This window comes from Gracilinanus agilis, chromosome 6 (genome assembly GCF_016433145.1).
Source record: "Gracilinanus agilis isolate LMUSP501 chromosome 6, AgileGrace, whole genome shotgun sequence".
NCBI classification, from domain to species: Eukaryota; Metazoa; Chordata; class Mammalia; order Didelphimorphia; family Didelphidae; genus Gracilinanus; species Gracilinanus agilis.
The window spans coordinates 289,537,314-289,550,715 of record NC_058135.1 but is presented as its reverse complement, the minus strand read 5'-3'; positions in this window follow the sequence as shown (position 1 = coordinate 289,550,715).

The window sequence follows — 13,402 nt, the reverse complement described above, 5'->3', positions numbered from 1 at the left end:
AGATGAGGAAACCGAGGCAAACAGGGTGAAGTGACTTGCTCAGGGTCACACTGCTAGTAAAAGGCTGAGGTCAGGTCTGATGAGTCTCTAGGCCTGGCTCTCCATCCATTGAGCCATCTAGCTGCCCTTGCCAATGGAGGAAAATTGTAGCTACATGTCAGATAGAAGGGTGCCAGGGTCCTTAGTGGGCAGGCCTTGAAAGTGATGTTGAACCATTTGGGAGAGCTAAGGACTTTCTGGGTCTTCGTCAATAGCTGTGGCCACAAGCCCTACAGGAGCAGGGGTCAGCCTGTATCTCCAAAGAGAGTGAGTTCAGCATCCTGAGTTGTCTTCATTGGGGTATCTCCAGGGAAATGGTGGTCAAGGTTCACCTTGCCTAACACATCCTACCTCTTGGTCCTCCCTCAGGGTTCTCTGCTCCTTAGGCAAGGCTGGCCAGCCTCTCCTTTGGGTGCAGCCCCTGTCACAGGAGTTAGTCCCCCAGCCAATGGCTTCAGAGCTGGTGGGTTCATCCCTGGAGGCCTTCAAGCAGAAGGTGTAAGACCCAGTGTGGGCTGTTAGAGTAGGAATTCCCTTCTAGGGCAGGTTGTAATAAGGTAAATGAATGAGTTAATTAATGCAAAAGCTTTACAAAGTACTTACTAAGCACCCAACCCAGAGGATGCCACAAATAGCAAAGCAAAAGCAGACCTTTGTTTTCTAAAGGAGGAAACAATCCCTAGAGGGGAATGCTGCTGAATGGGGGATTTGGTCTGGAAGGTTACTGGGAGGAAGAGCTGCTCAGAAAGAAGGTTGACCCGCCCCTTTCAGGAACAATGGTGGAGTTGATTCATCTTGGTTCACTGGTCCAGAACTCAAGGAATTTTGCATCTGGGGCTGAGCCCTTAATAAATTCTTGTGAGTTGAATCCACTTGGTGTTATCTACACTTAGAATCTCCCTTAGGTTCTGGTCTTAGCAGGCTGGATAAGAGATTCTTCTCCATTTTGGTGTCAGTCACTGAAACCTCTGGACTCCTAGTCAGAGTGTTTAGAAGGGTATTTTAGATACAAAGGATCAGGAAGAAGTCAACTATATTGAAATACAGAGATGAAAATACCCCTGTTCAGGGTCCCCAAATGAAGAAGTTTCCATCTCACAGCTCCATTCCAGTTCCTAAACCTGGGTTTAGTGAATGAATAAGGAACAGAAGAAGAGCAGAAGGTTTCACTTGGGGAACAGCATCAAATCCTAAGGCAGACACAGACTTCTCCTTAGGAACCAGTAACAGTTAGCAGTCCACTTTTCTCCTTTTTCAACTTAGTCCTGCTCCCACCTGGAGGACCCTGAAGAATAAGGCCAGGAATATAAGGGCAGCGGCCAGGGCTTTGGCTTTGGGTACACCCTCTCCTCTCTCCCCTGGCCTCCCCAATTGTTTACTGGGTAGTCCCAGGGGAAAGAGAACTAGTGAGGCCAACTCAGACTGAAAAACAAAATTAAACAATCCCTCTCTTAAACAAAGGACCCAAAGCTGAATTCCTGGCCAGCTCCCTGGAGACCCTCCCTCTTCCCTCTAACCTAGGCTCAACTTCCAGACACAGTAGCCCCAATTCCTCTTTTGGGTTTTCTCTCTGCCCCTGATCCTCCTCTTCCCCTACCTAAGGCTGCCCTGAAGCTTTGTTTTAATCTGATTTCACCTGAAAAGGATGGGGCTGGTGTGTGTACACAGTGATCTTCCCAATCCCCAACTCCTTACCCTCCTCCCTCCCCTGAAGGGAGAAGAAGGTTGAAAGGATAAAAAAGGAAACATGAGCTCATTCAATGAGTGCTTACAGATGGCCTCTTAGACCCAGTCACACAATGATAAAGAGGAATCACAAGATTCTGAGCTGGAAAGGAGGACAAGGCCCATATAGACCAGAGCTCTTATTTTACTCAGGGGAAACTGAGGTCCGGAAGGGGCAAGACACTGGCCCAAGGAAGCTGAGGGATTTTGACCCAGGTCTCCAGGCCTTCTTTTCTTTACTTCATGAATGATAACACACCCAAGCCTAAGTATGTCTCTAACTGCCTCCAGGCCATGTCTCACCTCCCGTCTAGCCTTCCTCCAGGATTGCTAGGTCTCCTGGACATCTTGCCATTCATCCTGTAGGCACCATCATTTTGGACTGCCCTGAGAGACCCTAGAGAAGACACCTGGAAAACAGCCCCAGGCTGTTTGGATAAGTGGCTTTCCCATTTGTGCCCTTCCATGTAACTATCCTTTGATTATAAGGATCCTAGCTGGTGTGCGTAAGCACAGGAAACTCTCCTCCATTAAAGGCTAGAGCCCTGGGAATCCATGGACATCTCGTTCAAAGTTAATCATGCCTTGAGAGTCAGGCCTAGAGACGGGAGGTCCTTGGTTCAAATCTGGCCTCAGACACTTCCCAGCTGTGTGACCCTGGGCAAGTCACTTGACTACCCATTGCCTACCCTTACCAATCTTCCACCTAGGAGTCAATACACAGAAGTGAAGGGTTTAAAAATGTTAAAAACAAACAACAACAAAAAAAACACAAAGTTAATCATGCCCCTAGATCAGCCCTCAAGGTCCTTTCTCCTCCCCATAAGATTCCTGAGATGGGTCTCAATGCCTCCCTTTGAGGAACCTCTCTCTACCTGGAGAGTACATGTACCATGTACATATAGCTCTATATAATATTTTTATTAAAAACCCACAAGGGCAGCACTCCCCTTATTCATACGCAAAGATAATAGGATAAGGAATGGTATCTGGACTGGAAATAGACAGGATTTTAATAAGGGAAGGCCAAGGGCTCAGGAGGGCAGTAAGGACAGAAAGAAGAAAATAAGTCAAGAAGGAATAAGGCAGAGGAATAAGAAAGTCCCAGTGTTAACTTAGAAAAAACACAGAACTATTCAATGGCCATAAAAGCCACTCTTTAATTAAGGAAAAGGGGGAACAGGGCTGATTAGGCCTCTACTCAGAACCCTGCCACATGCCTTATGCAAAGTCCGAGGACTGAACACTGCTTGCTCTGGTCCCTGACCCTCTGGGAGTGCCACAGAGCTAGATGAGGACTCCCGGAAACAAAAGAAATCTGGGAACTTATATACCAGTTGGGAAGATCCAGGGGCTGGGAAAGATGATTGACATCATCATATTGACAGGATACAATCAAGCCTGGGAAAGGAATCCTAGCCAGAGGCTGGGGTGTGAGGGAAGGGGCTACTTATTAGGGATACTAAAGGATGGTCCCTGCCCAGGTGTGTCAACCTGGGAAAAGGTCTCTGATTCCCTGATGGAGAAGATTACCTAAGACAAAAGGATCTTTAGCATTTACCCTGGGGTCCATTATTCAGTCTGCAACTGCTAGCCTGAGATTCCCTTCTGGGTGGATTCTCAGGGGAACGGGGAACAAGCACAAGCTTTGGGGGTCTCCAACTTACAAGCTATTCCTAAAACTTGGGGTTCATCAGATCTCACTAGGCCGTAAGTTTGGGGTCTTTAGATTCCACATCGATACCAGGCACAGTCAGGAAACAGAGTCTCATTTAGCTGAGGTGTAGGATAAAAATAATGGGGTGGCCCCAAATCTGTGCACATAAGATAGTACAGCAATTGTATCCAAGAACACAGCAGAACTTCCTAAATGAGGTTCATGACCACTCCAGGGAATTTGACCTAACTATCCACATAGGAAAAACCAAGTGGATGAATATTTGCTGTGCCAACTAAGTTATGAAAGTGGATGAACAAGGGGTGGCTAGATGGCTCAGGGGATAGTGCCAGGCCTGGACATGAGAGGCCTTAGATACTTCCTAGCTGTATGACCCTGGGCAAGTCAATTTACTTTTAATCGTCTAGCCCTTATTGTTATTGGAACCAATATTTAGTATAGAGTCTAAGAGTAACAATGAAGGGGGGAGGGAGGAAAGGAAGGAAGGAAGAAGAAACTGAGTCCTTGAGATAAATGACTGTGGGTAACCCAAAGTGGTTAGGCTGGAGGGAGTCCAGGTCAGGGGTCAGCCAACTGCTGCCCTGCCCTCCTGCCTGCTTTTTGTAGCATAGCCTGACAGTTAAAAAAAAAAAAAGTCCATTTTTAAACATAATAAAACTTTATTTAAAAATGTGACCTTGCTTTGTTCCATCATGTAGTTCTAGTCTAGATGGAGGAGATGAATCTATTCATTCTAAAGCTTCATTGCCTTTAGCAGAAGGCCAGTGGCCTGGGGATGGGCAGACAGAAGGGGAGCCTCCCAAGATGGAGCCCGTTGAGGGTAGGGTCAGTTTCTGTCCGTCTCTCCTTGTCCAGTGGCTCTTGTATCGACATTTGTAAAACTCTTACCACTTACAAAACATGGCTCCAAGGGGGTAGATAGGCCAGAAATACAAAGAAGAAACACACTGTTCCCTGCCTTCCGGTAGTTCACAGTCTAATGGGGAGACCACATGGAAAGGCCCAGGTCCATGCAGATGGAAGGAAGACAGGCAAGATGGAGGGCAGCTGAGTGGTGCAGTGGTTAGAGTGCTGAGCCCGGAGTCAGGAAGACTCATCTTCCAGAGTTCAGATCTGGCCTCAAATCCTCACTAGCTGGGTGACCCTGGGCAAGTCACTTCACTCTGTTTGCCTCAGTTTCCTCCTTTATCAAATGGGCTGGAGAAGGAAATGGACAACCATCCAATATCTCGGCCACGAAAACCCGGAACAGGGTGAAGAAGAGTCAGATAGGGCTGAGATACAGATAAGGGAATGGAGGTGGACACCCACAGAGGAAGGCGCTGGCAGACGGGGGACAGAGAAAGGCCTCCTGCCTACCCAGGGGAGGCTGGGATTGGAGCCGAATGTGCCAGGGAGGGAGAGGAGCAGTCCAGGGGAGTCTCCAAAGCGTGGGCTCTTCATGAGTGTTGAAGGCACTGAATAATTGAAAGGTGAAGCTCCTTCCCTCCCTGCTTCTCCTGCCTCCTGCCATGTTCACATGCCAACCTGATGTTTGTTCCACGGATCACCAAAGGCCCCTTGCCTGGCCCTACTGGGCCCTGCTTGACATTTGGATCCTGCCTGACACTTTTCCAGCTGGATCAAAGCAGCCCAGGAAGCCCAAATACACTCCATCATCCAACAGCTAGCCTTTCCTCGGAGCCTACAATAAAAGAGTCAGCAAGCAATTATTAAACATTTACTGTATGCCAGGTATGGTGCTAAGCTTGGGGTAGAAAAGAAGGGAAGGAGCTAAGCTTAATGTGGTTGTCTTCCTGACCCCCTGAGGGTTTCTCAACAGAGATACTGTAGTGGTTGGCCATTTCCTCCTCTGGCTCATTTGACAGATGTGGAAACTGAGACAAGTAAGGGTATGTGACTTATCCAGGGTCACATAGTGTTATAGGGGTGCAAATGGTGAACCCCTGGGTTCGGGAAGGAAACCATTCTCAAGAATGAGAGGACTCCACACTTAGCTTAAAAGTAAAAAGATTTATTAGTAAGAGAGGATTAATGGCCAGCAAGACAGCCTGAGCGGAACAGCCCTGGGAGGCTGCCCCCAGTGCTCCAGTTCTGGCCTTTTTGTATCCTTTCCTGTAGTGTGGACGTGACTCGTGGCACTCAGGCATTCAGTGAGTGTCTGGTCTGTCTGAGACCTTCAGGGCTTAGCCTATCCAGGTATGTACAGGATGTGCATCTCTTTTGACTATCTCAACTTAAAGGAAGTCCGAAGATAATGGTCTTTGCCTGGGGAATCACAAGGGCAGGAAGGGGGAAGGGAATTTCCCAGTTCACAGCCTGTCTGAGTTAAGGGGTACAGGGTCCCTGCCATCTCTGCACAATGTCCATGTCAATAGCTGGTACATGTCTGAGGCTAGATTCGAACTCTGGTCTTCCTGACTCTAGACCCAGAAGTACCCATTGCCCCACTTCTGGGGGAGACAAACTAGCAGCAGCCCTGTATAGAGGTATAAATGAAAAGTAGTCTTAGAGGGAAGGCACGGGAATGAGCATTTACTTAGCACCTGCTGTATACAGCTAAATGCTGTTTACAAATACTATTTCATAATAACTTGGGGAGAGATAGAGGTTATCATCATCATTTTACAGATAAGGGAATGGAGGTAGACAGATGAGTGACTTAGCCAGACTTGAACTCAGGTCTTCATGACTCTAGGCCTAGCAGATCTCTAGTCTAACCTCCTCATTTCAGAGATCAACCAGCATTTATTAAGTGCCTATGGTACGCCAAGCACTGGAGTGAAGCCCTTGGGAAAACAAGGCAAAAAAAAAGAAATAGTCCCAGCCCTCAAGGAGTCCATCTCTGGGTCTTTGCCCTGGCTGTGTCCCATGCCTGGGATGCCTCTTGGAATCGTTGGCTTCCTTCCCCAAGACTTGGCTGAGAGGCCCCCTTTGGTGGGACGTCCCTATGAGAAGGGGAAGTCCTGAAGAGCAGCCTCAGAGTCTGTCCTTTGTCTCTACCATGCTAGCGTCTGACCCCCACGAGATGCTGAAGGAGCTCATGTTCTCTGGGGGCGCCCCCCCCCACCGGACCCTGGCTCTGGGCTCCATGATAGGGAGGAGTCCTAGGCATGGAGACTTCCTGTTAATGGGCTTGGCACCTTTCCAGAAACTTCTATGGCTTAGAGGGCTGCCCAGAATGCTGAGAGATAGGGGACTAGCCAGGGTCACAGGGCAGGATGAATTCTGGGAGGGACTTGAACTCAGGTCTCCCTGGCTTCAAAGCTGACTGTGTTCCCTGGGCTGCCTGGCCTCTTCACATGTCCTCCTGTGTGTGTGTGAAGTACAAGGTGGTCGGAGAGGGAGAGAGCGCCAGCATCAGGGAGGAATTAGGGAAGGCTTCTGGAAGGAGGCGGCAGCCTTGGCGCTCTATCTGGAAGGAAGAAGGTAGAGGAATGGTGTAGGTGGCCTAAGGGACGCTGTATATAAATGTAAAATAAACTCCAGGGAGGCCTGGAAATGGGGAAAACAGGGCCCAAAGGAGGCCTCCTGGAAGGGACAAAGTGAAAGGTGAGGCCTGGTGGGGGCAGGGAATTCCCTGTGGTCACTCCTGTGATGAACAGCAAAGCAGGATGGGAACTGGACACCAACTCCAAACCAGGGCTGTGTCCTCTTGGCCTCAAAGTGGGCTTGGGCCTCTGCTGGCTGCAGGCCTCTCCAGGGTTCGAGGCTTTCTTACATTCATTTGCATGTTGGGGCAGGAGGTGGTCACAGAATGTTTCCTTCCATGGGTCAGTGGCAAAGTCAGGCCCCCAAGCCAGCACTGGACAGAGTGTCAGCTTTGGAGCCAGAGAATCTGGATTCAAATTCTACTTCTGACCCTAAGTAGCTGTGTGATGATTTAGGGCCTCAGTTTCCTCATCTGTAGTTTGGACCTGATGGCCTTGGAGACCCCTCCACTCTCTGTAATCCCAGACTAGTTCTCCTAGAGGAAGCTTGGCTGGGGGAGGTCAGTGTGAAAAAAGGCTTCTCCTTGGCCTCCCTGACCCCTCAGGCCTCCAGGCTTTCTGTGGCTGGGTAGGCAGACTAGGGGATGTTAGGGGATCTCCTGTACCAGCCTGTCCTGTCCCATCTGGGGATTTTTGAGGGGAAACCTGGCCGGTTCTGCTGTAGGCCTCAGAACAAAGGCATTCTGGGAGGAGCCAGAAGTTCCAGTCTTCCAACTTTTTCCCTGCCTGCCCTCTGCGGTAGGCTGGGGAGCTGCAGAGGCTCCATCAGTCACAGATGCCGCAGCATGAGCTCAGCCTGCAGTAGCCCAGTGCGGGCGTCCTTTCCTGCCAATCTCCGAGTGCCGCAGCATGACTCAGAATTCTGGGCAGGCCGCCTGCGGAGGACACTGCAGGGGCGGCCCAGGAAGATGGACAAAGGCAGGCAGGGGGCACCGGAGGCTCTTGGTTCCTTCTTGGCTGAAAGGGCAGTGAATGCAGGAACAGCCCGGCTCAGGGCAGCGGAAGGGAGGCTGGATGGCTCTGAGTCTTAGCCTGAGTGAGCTTGGACAAGTGGCCTCCCCTTCCCTGTCACACAGGGAAGGCTGCATGACCTTCAAGGCCCTTCTTAGTCTTGTCGGGGATCTCCTGCCCTTTGTAATGGAGGCAGCAGCTCTCTTCCCACCCTAGCCCTCCAAGGGCAAGAAACTGAAACCAATGAGCTCTGGGAAAGGAGTCGGACTCCGCCCTTCTGTTTCTTCCTCTGTTAAATGAGGGGGGTCAGCCTGGATGGCTCAAAGGCTCCGGCTTGGTCTGTAGCTGAGATAGCCCGAGTCTCTCTTATCCTTTTTTCCCCCCTTTAAATCTTCCCCTTCCCTCTTAGAATTAATCCAGTCCAAGGCAGAAGAACAGGAAGAGCCGGGCAATGGGGGTGAAGGGACTCAGGCAGGGTCACCCAGCTAGGAACTGTCTGAGGCCAGACTGGACCCAGAACCTCCAGACTCTGGCCTGACTATCCACTGAGCCCCCTGGCTATTCCAGTCTTGCATTCTGATGACTTTATTAGCCAGACAAGAAGCTCAAAAGCAAAGGAACAGGCGTCTGTGACGGGCCTACCGTGTGCCAGGCACCCCTGGGCCAAGTGCTTTTCAGAGATCTCCTTTGATCCTTTGCCTTTTCAGGAGGGAGAAATCACTCGGCGAGGGGGGCAGGGAATAGGGAGGACTCCTTGGAGGAGGAAAACCAAACAGGATCCTGAAGGAAGGGAAGACAGCTGGGGGGAATCTGGATGGAAGGGTTTTAAAAGTGGGGAAACCGAGTCCCAGGTGACTTGACCAAAGTCACATGGAGCCTTCAGACTCAGGGTCAGGGACACCCAAGGTCCAGGCCTGGGTGACTGGGAGGACTGGTTGGGCTGGAGGGGGAGATGCCTCCTCAGCACTCAGGCCTGGGAAAGAACACGGACTCAGGGGTCAAAGGGCCCGAGTTCCAGTATTACCTCTGCTACTTGCTATGAGACCTTGGGCAAGGTACTTCACCCAGAACCTCAGTTTACTCATCCATAAAATGGGCAGCTTGTCTTATAAGATGCTTCCTGGGGGAGCCTTTCTAGGCCTGACCCCTACAATTACGTCTGGAGGGAGGAAGGGCTTAGCCCAGGCCAAGGAGATCCGGGTTAAGCATTCTGGAGCCCGTCTGCGGCCCAGCTACGTCACTCCTCCCTTCTCCCCTCCCCCACCAAACAAAACCGCAGGACCGTGAAGGAAATGGCGTCATGAGAGGCCACCGCGGTCACTCTCAGGTGACTCAGCTTTATAGGTCTGGCCCAGCCCGTAAACACCCCGAGGGCTTCTGGGAGCTCCCCATAGAGCTGACAAACATTCGTGCTGGGGCCGAGGCCTTCCGGGTGGGGGGCGGGGTCAGGGAACTGGCACCCAGTGGGCCACTGACGTTCGCCTGGCAGCCTCAGTGTGGCGGCCTCAGTTTCCCAATCTGTAAAATGACCCTACCCCTCCAGTGACCCCCAGTAACCCCAGTGACCGGCCCCCCTCCTTCTCCCCCCAAGCTCGGGGCCTCCGCGGCTGCCCCTCCCCCTCTCTGTCCGGGGTCCTGCGTCACCTCGGCAGGGCCACCAGCGCCGCGAGGCCCGGGCTGCGGCCGGCGTGAGGGAGCGTTGCACACCGGCGCCCTCTGGTGGCCAGACCTGGCAGACCGGCTCCGCCCTGAGGATGCCCATGTGGGCAGAACCAGGAGGCCGGAGGGAGCAGGGCCTGGAAGGAAACTGGGCCCCCCCCCCCGTCCCCTCCCCCAGCCTCTCGCGGCGGGGGGCCCCCTCGGCCCCTCCTCTTTCTTCCTTCTCTCCTCCCCCAGTACAGGGTGCGCGCGGGCCAGAACCGGGGATCCTCCTGGGTTCCGTTGGGCCAGCACTTATGAAGCCCCTCCTGTGTGCGCGGGCCAGCCCAGGGCCGGGGAATCGGATGAGCAAATGGCCCCGTGTCCGGAGGAGACACGGTCACGGCCGCTCTGCCTGGCTGCCCAGGCCGGGGCTGCCCGTGGCCTTTCTTTGGATCACAGAGGAAGTGCTTAGTGGCGGAGATCAGGGCGATCCGGGCAGAGGAGAGGCCGGTCAAGGGTTCGGTGGGAGGAGCTTCCCTGCCAAAGGCGCCCCCCCCTCAACCGGCGCTGGCAGAGATCCCTGGAGGGGGAGGGGCACTTCCTTCTCCAGCCCGTTTGCCCGATGAGCCCAGGGTCACCCAGCAAGTAGGGCCTGGTGCTGTGCCCGCTGTGCCACCTCGCTGCCCCCGCGCCCTTCTAGAGGGAGAGAAGCCTCTGCCCAGCTGTGGGCATCAGAGCCGACGGGGAGGGGCCCAAAGTGGGTGCGATTCGTGTGTTTGATTTTGTAACAAAACAGCGTGGTTTGGGGCAGCTCAAGTGGCTCAGGGGGCGGAGAGCCAGGCCTCCAGTGGGAAGGTCCTGGGTTCCAATCCGACCTGCCCTCTCCGTGTGGCTGCTGGGAAGGAAGGTCAGGCCGGGCCGCCGCCCCCCCCCCCCAACTCTGCAGCCCAAGAGAGCTGTCAGTCAGTCAGTCAGTCAATGATCATTATGTGCCACACGCCTTTGTTCACTCCCGGACCTGGACAGGTGGATGAGAGCCCAATTGGATCAAATGATGGAGTGAGAGCAGGGCCTGAGTTCGAATCTTGCCTTAGCCTAGGATATACCCAGTTTCTTTAAAGAGAAACATTGATGGAATGCTTTATCCGGTGCTGCCTGCCCTGGGCCGGGACCTCTTTCCTCCACAGAGATGCTGGACTCGTGGGCCATTTCCTTCTCCAGCCCATTTGATGGATGAAGAAACAGAGGCAGGCAGGGTAGAGTGACTTGCTCAGGGTCACACAGCTAGGAAGCAGCTAGATCTGAATCCAGGAAGGAGTCTTCCTGACTGTGGGGCGCCCTGTGCCCTCTGGTGCCCCTCAGAGAGGGTGGCATCTCCTGGGAGGGGGAGGCCGCCTGCTGGGACCCCTCCAAGAACCAAGAGGTTTTCCCATCTTGATTTGGACTCTCCTCTGTGGGAGGTCAGGGCTGGAGTCAGGAAGACTCTCCTTTCTGAGTTCAGTTCAGACCTCAGAGCCTGTCAGCTGTGTGACCCTGGGCAAGTCAGCTTTCCCATCTGGAAAATGGGCCTGAGAAGGAAGTGGCCAGGCCCTGTGGCATCCTCCTGGGGCCATGAAGGGGCAGGCACCATGGAACAGACCTCCTCCCAGCCTGGGAAGCCCGGCTGCCCCCAGAGCCTCGGTTTCCCCATCTGTAAAGTGGGAATGTTTGTGCTTCCGGACTCCCAGCCCTGTGCCTGCAGGCTGCTCCCCGCTCGGCTTTCTTCCAGTAAATCAATAACAATGAAGATGATTCTTTAAAAAAAAATTGATTTTCCAATCTTTTGCCATGTTTCCGTGACTCCTCCCTTCCCAGCAACTTCCGGGGAACAATAATGTTTCTTGAAAGCGTGGAGCAAAGCCCCTGCCCCGCCCCTCCAGCTGGGGGGGCTCCCCTCCCCCTCCCGAGAGAGGCGGGGCCACCTTCCTCCCTGGCTTGGGAAAGGCCTGGGAGTTCTACTCCCTCTTTTTACAGAGGGGGACATGGAGGCCCAAGCGGTGAAATGACTGGTCCAGGGTCACCCCGCTGGGATCTGACTTCAGGTTTCTTTTAGTCCAAGCCGGAGCTTCCTGGGGCTTCCATGAAGCCGCCCGCGTGCCAAAGCAGGCTCGGGATTGCCGAGCTCTCTTTCACGTCTGGCAGGCCTGCGGGTCCTGGGTTCAGACGTCCCTCCGGACATTTACCGCCTGTCGGACCTTAACTCAGCGCTTATTCTTAGGGCCACCATGTGCTCCCGGGCCAAGAGAGGTGACACCGGGAGGTTCTGGGTTCCAATCTGCCCTCAGACTGTCCTGGGCTGGGCAAGGGGGGGGTGAGGTGTGAAGGGGGGGGCTTCCTCTGTCGGGGTCTCTTGTTGTCCCTCCTCCCTTCCCGCATTGGCTCCTCCGCATGGAGGCAGCTCGGACCCTCCCAGTGGGGGCCGCTCAGGGCGCGGCACGCAGGTCTCTTCTGCCTGGGCATGCGCAGCTCCTCTGTCCTCCGGGATAGGTCACACGTCCTGGCTCTGTTTTTAATGGCTCCTTCCGCACTAGTGCCACCTGGGCGCCACAGGCCGGGGTCACTAGCCGGGTGACCCTGGGCCGGTCACTTGCCCCTGCTGGCTTCCATTTCCTCCTCTGTCTAAGGAAGTGGTCACCGCTCCCGGAACCCTCCCAAGAGAACCCCAAATGGGGCCGCAACAGACCAAAACCAATCAATGCAACCCAAACTTCCCTGGCCTGGTTGGGGGGCTGGGACGGAGCCCTCCGATGGCAGACGGGAGGGCCTGGGCAGCGGCAAGGGGCCTCCCAGAGTGGGCGCGACCCCCAGCCTGGGCCCTCGGGCTCGGACTTGGCAGGGTCGCCCAGAGTGGGCCGTGGGGTCAGCCCCGGGCTCCGGCCAGCACCCCCAGAGCAGGCTGGGACTTAGCCAGGCCTGACGTGTTTTTTTCAGTTCTTGCCCTCTTTCCCTCCACTCCATCCTCCCCAACTCCTCCGGGCTGCCCTCCGGGGCTCCTCCCTCCCGATCACCCCCTTCATACCCCCAGCCTGGCCGCGGCCCCAGAGCACCCCCCCCCCCGGGTTCGGGCCCTCCTTGGCCTCCTCACTCCCAGCTTCCCCGGGGCCAGCCTATGGTTGCGGCTGCAGCAGGGGCGCCTCTGGGCCTCCCTCCCTGCCGGTCTTCCTGCGCTCCCCGCCCCCATCACATCCGGGCTCAGGCCTGATGGCCCCTCCAGACTCCGGAGCCCTTTCTGCGGGCCCCTCGGGCCACCTCCCAGCCTTCTGGACTCCCCGGAGGGTCCTCCTGCCTGGGGCCTCTCTGGATGCCCGCCTGCTGGCCACCTGCGCAAGTTAAGTTCTGAGCCTCAGTTTACTCCTCCAAAAATGGGGATGAAGAGCCCAGGAAGGGCCGGACTGGTCAGCTATTAGAGGCCGGAGGGGGGGGGGGGGCTGTTTCCCTTTCGTCTCTCGGGCTCCTGGCCGGTGTTTGGTCTGATTGCTGAGCTCACTCCACCCAGCATGGGACCAGGAGAATGGCCGGTGCTGGCCCAGGGCAGGCCCGTCCCCACCAGGGGGCGCCCAGTTCGTCCAACCCTACCAGATACCCACGGAAAGCCGGCTTCCCCCCACCCCCAGCCCAGGGCCCGTGGGCGTCCCGCGGAGGAGTCCCGCGGGGGAGGGGGAGGGAGAAGGAGCCAGCAGCGGAGGCACCGCGGGGACTCGAACCCCGGCCCGATGGGCGCGCCGCCGCCAGTGCCTTTTGCTTTTTGGCCGCTCTTCTCTCACAGACTTAAGGGTGGAAAGCAAAACCTGAGGCTGCAGGGCGGCCTCAGGAAAAGAAACACCCGTCGACGGGGCTG